Genomic DNA, 14,371 nt, shown 5'->3' with positions numbered 1-14,371 from the left:
TTCCAGAGGCTGCATATGTTCTCTTCGAGAATGAAACGCCAGCAGACTTAAATGATGCTGTCATAAAACGGGCCATTCAAGACTGGTTACGACTAGCCAATCAACGGTACGAATATGAGAGGAATAAAAACAAACAGACAATAATCTCATCTATTTATATTATGTTTTTTCCAATTTTATGAATTTGTGTTATGTTTTTGAATTATATTTATTTTTGATTTTTTTTTATTATAAATATATTTATTCATCAGAACCTGTTTTTTCTCTTCCAACTCCCATACAAACTGTCAACCATTCCGTATAAATATGAACTCGCCCATCACTAATCTGTAGATTTTCAAGTGGTCAGATTTTATAGATATGATTCGAAGATGTGGATCTTGAATCTACGGAACGTCCATTTTCTTTCACATGGACCCTTCTTCGAAACATATCTTGTGAAATAAATATGTCTAGTTAAGAGGTCATTAATATCACGTTCTTTAAATTATCCTACTATAATTCCAAAGTTGACAACAATTAGAGGACAAAAACTGTATATACAATACAAGGTCATTCTAGAAATATCTAACAGATGTTCATCTTTGATCATCTAAAATAGGTGAATACTAACACCATCTTTTTCAATAAATAATCTTTCCTCTAATAGACATCCGATTTCTTCAACGATAAAGACAATGCTCCAAAGTCTAAAGAAGATTTTTGGTGCTACATGATTTAGATGCCCCGATTGTCCATGTTTTTCAGATCATCTATATATTATCAGATTGTTGATCAAAAAAAATGTCAAAAATCTAATGATATATAAACGTTATCGAATGATTCCAATAAAGTACATCCTCAAGCGTCTATTATATAATTATGATTTTCGATCCGCAAACTCTGTTTTTAAAAAGAATTTTATTCTTTCAATTATAAATCACAATTTCGAAAAACTAAATGACTTTATAATTGGACAGAGCGGAAAGGAGTTACAAACAGAATGTATTCTAAAATGGAACTAAACTAGAATGTGTCTCTTTTCACATGGAAACCTTGGATTCTGGAAGAATCCGAGTCATCACTTTCTTCTCGCACTAACACTTTCCGCGAAGACGAAGCTGGCGTCAGCGTTCCAGTACGAGGAGCATCTCGTAATACTTTCCCCCTTAAGAGATAACGTCTCTGTTATCTGCTGGGTGGCCTTGGGTGATGTCTTCCATTTCTACGTGTATGATTTTCCTTGGACTGTAGATTAACTCGGAGATCCTTGTTTTGTTCTTTATAACGAAGATGATTCCAAGAATTGTGAAACAGCACAATATCACACTTGTAGACTGGTGAATGACCTGAGTTATTGGATGTAGGTACATGGGCTGGTCTGAAAGTTTTTCTGCTTCTTGAAGGATTGAAGTTGGTTCTTTCAGATGCCTCAGGTATTTCAATTTTGTGGGTGGAGTTCAATGAAATTTTCGAAATGTTTTTGGCAGTTATTTCGAAAATCGGAACTGTGTCATCGTAGATGGATTCTTCAATAATAATTCGGCAGGTGGAACTTAGAAGGTTGATTCCCTGGATTGATTTCCTGAATAGAATTCCATGGCAGTCTTCTAGTACTGTTTTGTTCTTTTTGAAGAGGGTCAGGAGCTGGTGATTCTTCAGCGGGTGGATGATGTTGAAGTCGTTGTTCACTAGTGTTGTTTGGCATCGACCTGGGGTTGACAGAATGCATGCTTCCTTGGTAGGCTGTTGAAGGCAAAGCACCATCGAACTTCCCAATGTTGATTTGCATATTTCATTGGTCCAATATTCCTCGTTGTTGATTTTGATGGAATACGTCCTTGGCGGGATCACAGCAATATCTTGGGTATTGGGTACAGGGTAGATTCGGGAATATGAAGCAATTACTCGTTTGAGAATTGGGATTTTGAGAAGGAATGTGATAGTTTCCTCCGTTCCAATGACAGACATTTTTGCATATTCGATTATTTTGAAAAGATGAACATGATCAATTGGTGATAGTTGCTGTGTCTTATAAATTTTTTCAAGATATGTCCCGATGGAATAAAGTTCTTCAACTTTAATGACTTCTAAATTTGGAATTTCTCTCATTGCAAAACTTATAGTCCTTTCTAGCATTAATAAAGTGTTCAAGAGTGCTTGGGACTGAAGCATTTGGTATTCTACAATGATTCGAAATCCTTCGGTAGATTCAATATTCTGGAATAATGCTTTAGTATGAATAATATTTTCGTTTAGCAGAGCCAAATCTTCTGAATATCTTTTTGACAAATGATTAGCAAAAGAAGTTAATTTATTTATCCTTTCGATTTCGGAAGATTTGCTGTTGTGAAGGCTTTCTAAATTTTCGTTAATAGTTTTCAGATCATCATCGTCTAGGTTACCTGTAATGAATTTAATACCTTTTCCGATGAAATTAGCCAAACCTCTTCTAACTTTTCTATTGACAAATTTTCGTAAGATTTGTTCGATTTGATCCAAATTCAAACTCAATTGGTGAAAAAGTCGACGGGGTAATTCATCGAATGTTTGGTCTTTCTGAAGGTCATTAAAATTATCGTTCAACTGATCGAAATTGTCTTGCAAATTGGTAATATTTATGAAGAAAAGAAAATTATGGTAATGATCAAGAATTTTGGCATGACTCAAAGGTTCATCAAAGTATCCATTACTTTTTATTTCGTGGACCTGAAGGGCCTGGTTTGTTTGGGTCTGAATCAGGAGGATCAGCAGTATCCTGAAAAGAACAAACGTTTTTTCTTAGTTTTTTGACTTTTTGTATGTGCGCTGTTGTTTCTCTTGATTTTGTAGTTAGACCACTTATTTTGTTTTGTTGTTGCTGTTCAACAATAATTTTTTCGTAGGGTGGATCCGTTTTTCTCGGTCTGTTTCGTTCGACGTAAACTTCTGCTTGCTCTAAATTTGGAGGGTCATTTCGCTTTTCGTTCAGCTTGTTTAATGTTTTCTGAGCTTTGTTTTTATTTCGTTCGTAAATATGGTCAAAAAATGGCAAAATTTCCTGTTTTCGTTTTTCGTTATACTGCTCATAAATAGTCATATTCAAATCAAATTCTGGTAATTTGTCGTATGGACCATAAAGTAAATGAAAAGGTGAATAACCAGTCGCTGAATGTATCGATTGATTATAAATTAATGTTGCTGTAATCATGAGATTAGCTGGATTTTCATTTGGGTTGTTCAATTTGAGAATTCTGAGTTTTTCCAAAATTGTTGAATGGAATCGTTCAATTGGAGAATTTGAGCTCGGATTGTTCACTGTTGTAAAATGTAGATTGATTTTGTTCAATTTACAATACTCTGTGAAAGTCTTGTTCTGAAATTCTCGTCCTTCGTCACAAACAATCTTTTGTGGAATATTGTGATGTGAAAAATAATGACGTAATTTATTGAGAATTGTTAAAGCAGTGCCGTCTTTTAAAAGGTATGATTGCGCGTATTTTGAAAATAAATCAATTATTGTTAAAAACTTCGAATTTTGAAAAGAGAATGTATCAATGTGGATTACTTCGAAAGGTCGCTTAGCTAGGAGGGGACCTGAAAATTTCAATTGATAAGGGTTTCTCTCGTATTTTGATTTAAGGCATAATTCGCATTTATTTATGATTTCTGTGATTTTATTCCTCATTTTTGGCCAATAGTATTTTTTCGATAATTGATTAAATGTTTCTGAAATACCATTATGGTTTTTATCATGATATTCTGAAATGATTTCGACTTGATTCTCTTCACAAGGTACATCTAATAAAAGGGTGTTGCTTATATAAAGTTTCACGGAGTAATTGAAGGATTCTTTGCAAAATCTGATGAAAGGGAGTCGTAATTTATTATCTCTGAAAAATATTCCGTAAGATTCATTCGGTCTAAAAATTTCTTTGAAAAAAGTTGAAAAATCATTTTCCATGAAATTTTGTCTTATTGTTATGTTGTAAGTATTTTTCTGAAAATTTTTTGTGAATTTTAAATTGTATTGTTCGCCAATATTTAGAATAATTCTATTCGGATATATATTCACAGAAGATTCCGTGATTGGAATAACTTTTCCATTGTCTTCTTGAGTTGAATGAATGGTGGCATTAGAATCATTATTATTTGCTTCATGTTGATGATTGGGATCATCGTTATCTTGACGATTGTCTGGGGGGTTCAAAATATTTTCAAGTTCTTCATCACTAAGTACCGGAAGATCATTAATATTAGGTAAAATTGAGGAAACTTCTATATTTAGGTCATTTTCTGATAATAAAGAGTCTTCATTTTCTCGGTTATTGATTTCAATTCGCGATAGGGCATCCGCAACTTTATTTTCTTTTCCTTTTTTATGAATTATGTTGAAATCAAATTCATCAAGTTTCAATTTCCATCTTATGAGCTTGGAATTAGGTTCTTTTATTTTATAAAGCCAAACAAGGGGATTATGATCAGTTTCTATTATGAAATTTTGTCCGTAGAGGTATGGTCGAAAATGTTTTGTTGAATCTAAAATTGAGAGGAGTTCTTTTTCTATGGTTGAATAATTTTTTTCGGCTGAATTTAGGGTTCTTGAATAATAGGCAACTGGGCGGTTGTCTTGTGATAATACACTTCCAATTGCAACATTTGAAGCATCTGTTGTTAATTTAAATGTTTTTTCAAAATCTGGATAAGCTAATATCGGAGCATTTGTCAATAATTCTTTACATAATTGAAAAGCATTTACATAGTCGGGATCATCAATTTTAATTTTCGCTCCTTTCTTAAGGCATTTGGTCATGGGAGAAACTATGTGAGCAAAATTTTGAATGAATCGTCTGTAATAACCTATTAATCCTAAAAATGATTTGATTTCCTTCACTGTGCTTGGAATAGGGTACTTTTCAACAGCTTTCAGTTTAGAGGGATTCGGAGATATTCCGTCAGGAGTTATTAAGTGTCCTAAGAATTCGACATTTTTACTCAAAAATTCACATTTGTCAAGTTCAATTTTGAGGTTGAATTCTCTAATTTTTTCAAAAATTGATTTCAAATGGTAAATATGTTCTTGTAACGATTTTGAAAATACGACAATGTCATCCATGTAAACGAAACAAAACTTATGAAGATATTCTTTAAGTACATTGACCATTACGCGTTGAAATGTACTGGGTCCATTTTTCGATCCGTAGGGCATACGAAGATATTCGTAGTGACCATTATTCACGGTGAATGCAGTTTTTTCTATTGATTCCTCGTCCATTTCGATTTGGTGAAAGGCTTTTGCCATATCGAGTGTCGAAAAATAGCAACTTTTTCCTAAATTATCCAAAATTTCTTCTATTCGCGGGAGCGGATATTTATCCTCAATGGTTTTTTCATTTAAACGGCGATAATCAATGACCATACGATATTTCTTTTGGCCGGAAGCATCTTTCTTTTTGTCTACAATCCAAACTGGAGCACTGTAGGGTGAAATAGATGGACGAATGATATTATCATCTAAAAGTTTTTGAATTTGTTCTTGAATAATCTTTTTCATGCTGTGAGGGTGTCTGAAAGATTTAACGTGAACGGGTTCTTCATCTTTCGTTCTTATTTTATGCTTGACAGTATTGCTAAAAGAGAGATCGCAGTTTTCGTTATAGAAAATATTTTTGAATTTACTACAAAGTTTCAAAATTTCTCGTTTTTCTTCAGAATTCATGTGTTGCGTACGAATATTTTTTGAAAGTTTTAATTTAGAATTTTCAATTTGAGGAGCACATATTTCTGTTTCAGATATTGATTTCACGGGTATTCTTTCCGAAAAGTTAATCTCTAAATTCCCGTCAATTGATTCTGAAATAGGAATTAGGCAAATACCATTTTTTGCTCGTGCTATACATTCTGGTGTTGAGAATTTTTTAAAATTAATTTCGGGTAGTAAAACGTCACCATTTTCTAGGGATACTGGAATTTTTACAAATGTTCTTGCTATAGTTTTATTTGGTTTAAGTTTATTCGTGGAGTACTCGAGGTTAAAAGGTATTTTCAAATTTTTCATTTCCAAAATGTGGTTTTGATAGTCAATCTTTGCACCTAATTTTTGCAAATCGGATGTTCCTAATAAAGCATCGAAATTTTTATGCCAGTCGACAACATGTACCTAAATGAATATTGTCGAGGATTCCTAATTCGTAAAACAGTGGAATATTGATGTTATCATCAGCGTTAATTGTATTTCCTAATCCGGACACACTGAATTTTTCTTTGAACAAAAATTGGAAAAATTTCTCAAATGCTGGTTTTCTATTAATGACTGAATTTGTGGCACCCGAGTCTATTAAAATTTTCAAATTTATTTTTGGAAGATAAATGTAAGGAAGTTTTGATTTTATTTTCAAGGAATTGAGATCTAAGTTCCTGGGGTTTCTGGAGGAGCTTCTTGAAAATTTTCATCCATTTCGTAATAATAATTCTCATCTTCTTCGGAAAAATTCATAACATTTTCTTCAGAATGTTCGGGTTCGTAAGATTCAGCTTCATGATCGATTACATCATCGGGTTTGAATTGTACGTTGAATAATTGTTTTTGTGGGAATTTCGAATTTCTGGTAGAAATCGACATAGGCGTCGGTTTTGTATTTCTGGTCGAAATTGACATTGGTGTCGGTTCTGGATTCGATTTATAGATACTTGACCCTGGTTTAGTACCAAAAACTTGTTGATTTGTGAAAAATTTCTGATTATTTCTCAAAGGTTGATTATTTGGAAAAACAATTGTTTGGTAAGTTTTGATTAGAGTTGCTATTGGAAAATCTTGTTGGTAAATTTTGATTGAAACTGTTATTAGAAAATCTAGGTAAATGATCATTATAATTTTGATTCTGTTTGAAATGAGGTTGTGCCAAAGGCTTCTTGGTTTCTTGGGATTTACGAAGAAATTCGGAATATTCCCATTCTTGTTTCCTGTTGTCATAAAATTTACATTTATTGATGCATTCTTCTAAGCTCTTCAACTCGAAATTGCTTATATAGGATCTATAAGGTTCGAGTAATCCTGCTTGGAATGTTTTTAGTGACAATTTCTCTGCTTCGCATTTTTTATAAGTTAATAGATTTTGGTCTTGTATATTCAAAGAGAGGTGTTGTAAGAGATCACTCAGAGTTTTTGAAATTCGGCAATAATAATCTAAATAATTTTCGTGTCTTTTTTGGACGCATTGTGAAACCGCAGCAATTAATAGTTCTTCGTTCCTTTGATCTCCGTATCTCTGAAGGAGAGCACGTCTGATCGAAGGCCAATCCGTCGCATTTTGGAAAGAGATGAAGTCTCGTGCTTCATTTAAGATTTTCGAACGGATCGAAAAATTCAAGCAAAATTCGAGATCGGTTGTTAGTCTGCCACGTAAATGTAAGACTAAATTATCTACCTCGTTTATGAAAATTGATAAATTTTTACCCGGTGAAAATTCTGGAATAGAATTAAGTAATAATTGGATGTCTTGTCTAGACATAGGGTCGGCTACTGTTGGGAGTGTTGGGGTGTTAGAAGAGTTTTGATTCATTTCGTTATTGAAATTTCTGATAGGATACGGCCGAAATCGATTATTCCTAAGTAAGCGTTCTTGAATATTATGAGAATTCAAAGATTCTAAAATTTCTGGCTCTTCAGCAATTATCTCTAATTGATGAGATGAGTCTGTCATCGAAATAAAGAATACTGGTGATAAAGGAAATGTGGTGGAAAATAGGACTTACACCAAGATTTGCATCCTAGGGTGGAACGTCCTTCCTTCTGGTCGAAGTGGGTTGGTGAAGTTTGGAATTTCGCACTAAGAGTTAAAACTCAACGGGGTTCCTCGAACAGTTTGTGTTCACTAGTGGAAACTATTTTCAGTTAGTTCGTTTCTTGAAAAAACCGAAAACCGTTGCGAAATCCTGTTCGCAGCGCCAATTATGATTTTCGATCCGCAAACTCTGTTTTTAAAAAGAATTTTATTCTTTCAATTATAAATCACAATTTCGAAAAACTAAATGACTTTATAATTGGACAGAGCGGAAAGGAGTTACAAACAGAATGAATTCTAAAATGGAACTAAACTAGAATGTGTCTCTTTTCACATGGAAACCTTGGATTCTGGAAGAATCCGAGTCATCACTTTCTTCTCGCACTAACACTTTCCGCGAAGACGAAGCTGGCGTCAGCGTTCCAGTACGAGGAGCATCTCGTAATAATATATCAAACAAAATACCAAATCAGGATAATCTCGAGAATATCAGAAATCGTACTTGTTATAGAGATAATTAGAATTACGTCGAATAGACGTCTAAAGAAGTGATACTTTTCAACGTAAATCTCGCGGACATTTTTCCGTCGAATCTAGGTTAAAGATTCGATACTTTCTGATGTTTTATAGATCATCTAAAAGTCTATGAGCTATGGTCTATAAAATGTTTTAAATATGTGTGTGTGTTGTTTGGGTCATATGTGGTGGATGATGTGTGTCATAGGGGATAATAACGTCAGTGCTTGTAGGTTTTCTGTAGATATCAAATTCGAAGTAGTATGTTTCGTCTAGTTTAAGTTGAATTCTTAAGTCCAGAAAATAAATGGTGTTGTCAGAAGCTTTTTCTAAAGTGAATTTTATATTAAACTGACTATTCAAAAGATCCAAGAAGGAATCCAAGTCTCTCTCACTGCCGGACCAAATACAAAAAATATCGTCCACGTACCTCCTCCAGAACACTATATTTTCACTCGGGGGAAGAATGATAATTTGTTTTTCTATGAAGTCCAAGTAGGCTTCTGCGATAGCGCCGCTAAGTGAAGGGCCCATTGGTAGTCCGTTGGCCATGATGTAGAGTTTGTCCCAAAATGCGAAAAAGTTTTGTTTAGATGCTAAATTTATTAGGGATAATATATTCTCGATATCTTCTTCTACCAGCTGGAAGTAGTTCTCTTGAGATAAAAGATGGTGAAAATGGTCTTTAAGTATAGATAAGGTTTGTTCCACTGGGACATTGGTATAGAGGTTCACTACATCAAAAGATAATAAGAGGTATGTGGTGTCCTTGTCCAGGTTGATGGATTTTAGCTCTTTTATGAGTTCCGCTGGATTTCTAATAGAGTATTTTGAGCTCAATTTCAATTTATCAACAAGAACACCATTTAGAACTGTGGAGATTTTATTGGCAGGTGAGTTAATAGCTGAAGTAATCGGACGAATACTTCTATCTGGTTTATGAAGTTTGATCATGGAGTACAGAGTAGGTATTCGTGGATTCTTTTTTTTAATAGCATGTATATTGATGGCATCTAGTTGTTTCTGCAGAGTAGGAAGGCACTTTTTTAAAGTAGGAGTGAGTTTTTTATTGTAGCTTAACATTGGGTTGTTTTTTTTTCTTTGATGTTATTTTCCTCGAAGAATTGTAGAGTTTTTTCTATATATACGCTCTTATTTAGGATCACTAGGCCGGCACTTTTATCTGCTTCGGTTATAATCAAATCATTGTTGTCTGGTTTCTCTTTAATCTTTTTAATATTCTTGCGGATGTTCTTGCTATCCACCATTTCTTTTGAACTGATTGGTTTGAGATTAGAATGTTTCTTAAAAAGAAGTGTCAACTCGCCTGCGATATTGTTATACTCAGGATGTTTTTTAGTCTGCAACTCTAGGTCTACAGCAAGGCAAGGCAGATCGACTTTGCTGTGGTTTGGCGAAAATTTGTGTCCAAGATTTAACGTATTGATCTCCTCCCCAGTGAATATAACCTCAGAAAGGTTAGTGAATCTAGGGTGGAATACTGTTCTGTGGTCACTGCTGGCGTTGGTAGGCTGGTTTGAATTATAACGTTATTGATTACACGAAATGAGTATTTCAAGATTCCGTCTCCTCCTTGCGTATGTTCTCATATTTTCTAAAATAACCGTTTCTTCCAGTTTGGTGATAAGAGCTTCGTATTCTATAGTTTGGAGGAATTTCAAAAGATGACGATGCAAAAATTTGAGTCTCAAATCTATCTCACCAGATCTATTAAATTGTCGTCTGATCTTCCTCTTCAATAGAGAAGTGTGGACGAATGATTTGTAGTCCTTATTGAAATATGAAGGAAGCTTGATATTTAGGAATCTTGGAATAATCTTGTTACGTCTGCAATTTTGTAGAACATCTATGTGTTGTCTAGTGCGATGTCGTTTGTTGAGAGTGCATTTCAGTTGTCGGAGAACTTTGGATAGCTCCAAACTTTCTATGAAATTGATGTATTTCTCCATCAGCTTGTAGATTACACAGGCCAACACACATTTTGATGCCTGCGATTAGTTAGAACAGTTAAGAAACTGTTCCTGGGTAATTTTTGGATGCAGAATGTAAAAAAAGTTCTCAGATTTTGTCTATCAGATCTAGTTTTTGAGATGTTTTAAAAAAATTGTGTATATATGTAAAGAAAAGCGTTATAATCGCGAAGCTTTTCTTAAATATTATATTCGTGTTACCTGGAATGGCCGAACTGACACTTTAAAATAAATTTTGAAGTTTTTTCGAAGCGTCATAATAAATAGTTTCAAAAGGTTGAATTAGAGGCTTTAAATGTTGTTTCCCTCTATTATTTCAGGTTTGTTATATTGTGAATTTTGATATTGTTAATAAAGATTCCCTCTTTTATTTCAGAGAAACGCAATTGAGTCTCTATTCATTATAAAACAACATTTTCTGCATCTATTCCACAAATCATGCATAAACTGAGATTTGATTTTACCGTAAAACCAACAGCGGATGGAAAATCAAACATTATATGTGTAACTTCAATAGCAACAACTGATGGAGAGGTTTTTGAATAACCAGATGAATACCAACCAGTTAATTCGCACCAACAACTTATTAACACTCCAAACTATGTGAAAGTAAAAAAATCATTAACAAAAAGATATCAAAAAAGAAGATTATGGATAAAACTAACGGAAGATATATCGAAAACTTATTTGGATGAAGAGAAAAATGTACAGTTTGATGATATTTACTTGGAAGAAATCAAGGTAGAAACAAATACTTATAAATCTATCCCAACTGGCTCAGAAAAAATCTTGGAAATTTTTGTAGAGAAGTTAATTAACTATAAGCCAGCACAATTCCAATCACAGAATTTAGGACAAGTTGCGAATGATTTCATGATAGAGAAATTCACTGGCAGAAATTTGAATGCAAACCAATGGATTGAAAATTTTAATAAAGAATGTGAACGTTTCCAAGTAAATGAAGACAAAAAGAAAATTGGAATTTTAAAACATTTCTTGCAATTTTCCGGAGCAGAGTGGTACAGCTGTATGATGATAAAATATTCGATAGAAGCAGAATGGAATATATGGGAGAGAAATTTTTGTGATACCTTCGCGAACAAAGGATGGTCACCAGCCAGACATGCATTAGCCTTCGAATATCAAGCAGGTTCATTGCTTGAGTATGCTTTGAAAAAAGAGAAATTATTATTAGAAGTGAGGAAGTCAATCGATACTGGGACACTTATAGACCTAATAGCGTTTGGTCTACCTAATTATGTTGCAGATAAAATTGATAGAGAAATTTTACGAGAAACTGAAGATCTTTATAATGAAATTGGAAAACTTGAACATTTGGTTGCAAAGAATAATGGTAATAAATACGACAAAAGAAAAACTATGAATCCTGAGGAAAAACCTAAACGAAATGATGAAAACAAACCATGCCAAATTTGTATTAGTAAAGAAAAAGGTAAACGTTATCATCCTGAGAAGAATTGCTGGTTCAAAAAGGAAAACCATGGGGGAGTTTTGAAGACCGTGAATAACATTGCATTGGAGATTGAATTGAATGAAAAGAATCCAAAAAACTAGATGTGCCACCATTAATAGAAGTTAAGTTACTATTGAATGATATTCTAGAAGTTTTTGGAGTATATGATTCAGGTTCGAATGTATCGTTGATTAATGCAAAATTATTGAAGATAAAGTCAACAAAAATTGCTAGTAACATCCAGATAGTGAACTTGAGGACTATTAATGGTGATGGAAAAACAAAAGGTACAGTAACCCTTAAAATCAAAATCTTCAATATAGAAAAAATTATGGACATTTATGTAGTAGACAATGAAAATTTCAGTTATGATTTTTTAATTGGTTTGGATTGCATTAAAAATTTCAAATTAGTACAAGATCAAGACTTGGAGATCTCACAATTTGATGATCTGGAACAAAAGAATATGATCTCAAGAAAATTTTTCAAAAATAATTCTTTGAATTCAAAAATTTTAGATATTCCTAATGTACAAGGTGAAAAGAATGAAGAGAATTATTTTTCAAATTCTGATGAACATGAAAATGTGAATAGATATGAGATAAATTTCAATGAGCATATAAATACAGATGAATTTGAGATAGTCGTGAATCATTTAGATATATACAAAAAATCTTAAATAAATAAATTGATAGAAAAATATAAATCAGTATTTACGAAAGATAAATATGATGTTGGAGCTGTAAGATATTATGAAGCTCATATCGACTTAATGGTAGATAAATACTGTTACAAACGTCCATATAGATGTTCAAATGAAGACAGAAAAGAAATAGAGAATCAAGTATCAAAATTATTAGAAAAAAATTTGATTGAAGAATCTTATAGTCCATTTGCTGCTCCTGTAACTCTGGCTTATAAGAAAGAAGACGGCAGAAAAACAAAAGGTTATGTATAGATTTTAGAGAATTGAACAAAATTGTCGTCCCTCAATCACAACCCTTTCCTTTGATTGAGGATTCAATGATTAAAACAGTGAATTGTAAATATTTCTCTACTTTTGACGTTAATTCCGCATTCTGGTCAATTCCTGTAAAAATTCAAGATAGATATAAAACTGCATTTGTAACACAAGGTCATTTTCAATGGACATGTCTGCCATTTGGATTGAAGACTGCTCCAGCTATTTTTCAAAGGATATTGAGTAACATTTTAAGAAAATACAAACTATGTGATTTTGCAGATAATTTTATAGACCACATATTGATTTTTTCGAAAAGTTTCGAAGAACATCTATCACATCTATCGAGATTGTTGGAAGCAATTCATAGAGAAGGTTTCAGACTGAAATTTTCGAAATGTAATTTTGCGAATAATCCTGCCAAATATTTAGGTCATATAATAGAAAACAATTCAATTAGACCCCTGAAAGATAATTCAACAGCTGTGAAAAATTTTCCAATACCTGTTACAAAAAAAAATATACGTCAATTCTTAGGAAAAATAAATTTTTACCATAAGTTTGTTCCAAAAAGTGCAGTCATTCTGGATCCATTACATAATTTATTGCCGAAAGATGTGAAATTTATATGGTCTAGAGAATGCCAAGAATCTTTCAATAAAATTAAATCATTGCTATTTTTTTTTTTTTTTTGGTGTAGCAGGGGGAAAATCTGCAAACAGACGAACACACCCTCTCCTGAGGGGGAACAGTGTGGGGATTCTCACTCTCTGAGCTCGAGACCCACTAAAAACCCTTAACTGCTTCTTCATAGGTTCCGGGCATTTTGCCTACTAACCAGTTGACTCTTATGGTTTCTGGACTCTCACACGATCATAGTCGTGTTGATATTTGCATGCTGCCTATAGCTTTTATAGGTTAAGCTCTTCTTTGGATACATTTAAATCCTTAACTGATCTCTGGGTCTTCGGTGGTAGGTTCTTGAACTTCTAGCTTCTTCCGTTGGATCGTAGTCGACTAATCTTCGTAGTTCCTCATTTGTATGTTGATTGGCTTTGTCGAATATCCTTTCCGCCTTTCTCTTCATAAATTCTGTAACTGGTTTCCATTCCAAGTCCTTGTAGATTTGTTTGTTCCTAACAAACTATGGTAAGTCCATCGCCATTCTAAGGAGTTTATTCTCAGTGGCCTGTATTTTCTTGATGTGGGTCTTGGCTGCGAAGCCCCATGCCGCCGATCCATATGTGAGTTGTGGTCGCGCAATTGTTTTAATCATCGTCAACTTGATGTTCTTATTCATATGACTTCTTCTGCCTATGAGTGGATAAAGTTTACTCATTGCGGCTTTTGTTTTATCAACTTCAAATTTGATGTGGTTTTTCCATGTAAGTCCTCTGTCAAGCGTCACTCCTAGGTATGTTGCTTCATTTTTCCATTCAACCTCTTCTCCATCAACTTCAAGGTTTTCTTCCATCCTCAATCTTCTCTTTTGCTGTAATATTGCTTGAGTCTTTCTTCCATTGATTTGTATTTTCCATATGATGCACCATTTGAGTAATTCATCTATGGCTTCCTGCAGTCTCCGGTGTATGATCTCTGGGTGTCGATGTCTGAACGCTATTCCTGTGTCATCTGCGTACAAGGTGAGCATATTTCTAGCATTCTTCGGGATATCATAGACGTATAT

This window comes from Coccinella septempunctata, chromosome 6, assembly GCF_907165205.1.
Source record: "Coccinella septempunctata chromosome 6, icCocSept1.1, whole genome shotgun sequence".
In the NCBI taxonomy this organism is placed as follows: Eukaryota; Metazoa; Arthropoda; class Insecta; order Coleoptera; family Coccinellidae; genus Coccinella; species Coccinella septempunctata.
Note: the sequence above shows the minus strand (reverse complement) of the source record.